This window comes from Aythya marila (assembly GCF_965140915.1).
Source record: "Aythya marila genome assembly, contig: HAP1_HAP1_SCAFFOLD_158, whole genome shotgun sequence".
Classification (NCBI taxonomy): domain Eukaryota; kingdom Metazoa; phylum Chordata; class Aves; order Anseriformes; family Anatidae; genus Aythya; species Aythya marila.
In genome coordinates, this window is record NW_028136675.1 from 204,375 (window position 1) to 206,442 (window position 2,068).

Consider the following 2,068-nt stretch of genomic DNA (forward strand, 5'->3'; position numbering starts at 1 on the left):
CTCCCAGTTGATAGCTTGATATAACCAAGTCTCTGTCATTCCAATGTAATCATAATTTTCCCTCAACATGTTTCTAATACAGCTATCTTGTTACATATGTTTCTAGCATTTGTAAAACACATTCATCCTGTTCTTTGTCCTTTTTGTTCACCTTTTTTTTTTGAATGTGTAGAAAGAAAGGGTGTCCACGTTGACTTAATTTACAAATTCAGTGCCCCTTTCTCTAACCATTAAAGTCCTTATCTTTTTTGTCTATGTGAACTCTGGCTTCTGAGCAATAAAAGAAAATTAAGACACTTTAAATTACTTTTCTCATCTCAGTCTTAAAGTGTTTCTACAGAGACAATCTCTTTTGATTTTGAAGGGTTGTTAAGCCTTCTCTTTAGGGAAGAGACCTCAAACTTCTCTCCACAGAGGATTTTGACCCAGTATACCAGTAGTTAGCCTATAAGATCAATCCTTTGCCTCCTTTATTCAGATTGCCCTTTGAAAGTTACTTAAATGGTAGACCCACATGATTAGTTCTTTCTTTGTCAAGCAGACACTCATGCTGTCAGTCCTCTCTGGGTGCCAATACCTTCAGTGTGGACTAAAATTCCTGGAAGCTTTCTGACACCCTTTCAGTATTTTGAACTTTTGTCTGGTTGAGAATTGGAATATTGATTTACTTGTCTGGGTTGCTTATACCACGTGTCGTCATTCCCCCCCTTTTTTTCTTCATTGTTCTCCTTTTCTGACAGAGATAGGGTGATACAGAAGAGTTTGGATGCTTATTAATCAAAAATAAATCGAATTTTGGAAATGGAAAACAATCACTTATCTACCTGTAAATGGCAGAGAGCTGCTCTCTAGCTATCTTGCAGCTGCCCATGGAAAGTAGAAATCTGGGCTCAGAGGACTGAAATAACTCCACCCTGTTCTGTTTTGCACCAGTCTAATCTTCACTCCAGCTGCTTCTGCCTAAACACAGGGCAGCACCTTAACTATCCAAATGGCTGATTAAATTGTAGATTTACCAGTTTTCCTAATCTGTGAAAAGCGCAGTTCAAAACTATGTGTTTCTTAGTTGAATAAAGCCTGAAGAAAAAGTGATTCTTCCATAACTCAGATTTATAGCTTCGCTCTTCCTTTCCTCCTTTCTCACTTTCACTATGTCCTATTGTCAGCTGTTCCTCTCCAGTTGCCTTATTTTACAGCTATTGCTTCCCACTTCTTCTGATGTATTTACCTACAACCCATGTCTACATCTGCACACCAACCTTCTCTTGTCTAGCTAACCGGAGACATATTTCACTGCAGTTCTGTGAGCTGCATGAGCTCTTATGATTCTGCCAGCTGATGAAGATTGACCTGCTGTAGAGGGAATGAAAAACTGGGACGTCTTTTCATTCTTCCTGTCAGTAAAACACCTGCTTCTAAGCCTTCTATTAAGAAAAATAATAATAAAATAAATCCACCATATTATATTACAGTAAAACTACACAGTGCAGAGAGATTGATTTAGGCAATATGTGTTTATCCAGATTGGAATATACTTTGAAGTCTGAGGGTGAGGGCTCATACTTCAAAGAGCTCTAAGGATTTATGGAACAGATGGTAAGACTGAGAGTGCCGTGTGAACCCATCAGCGTGGACACAGATCTTGGAATCTAGATGTTCGTGTTTGACACATGACTGAACACATGAACCATAAATAACACTGATCCCTGTTTGTAGGAGATGAGCCTTTGATGAGTGGAAGTGGTTCTATTTTGCTGTATCATGGGATAGCGAGCATGGGAAGCAGTGCATCACTAGTTAGTTCAGGAGTGACTGATAGATAGGGTGGACCTTGCTAGTTCTTGTGTAATCTGTTTGCTACTTGGAGAACTTTCTTTCTGCAGTGAGATATATCTTGCTCAGAAGTAAATGGAATCTAATTATTTGTGGGCTGAAATAAGAACAAATGGAGATATAGGAAGAACTATGTCTAGATCAGCAGAGCAATGAAGAAAAAGTCCAAGAGAGGAAAAAGTGTATGACAGCATAAGAGAGGAAAAAGGTAATTCAGAATGCAAGTGAATGCATG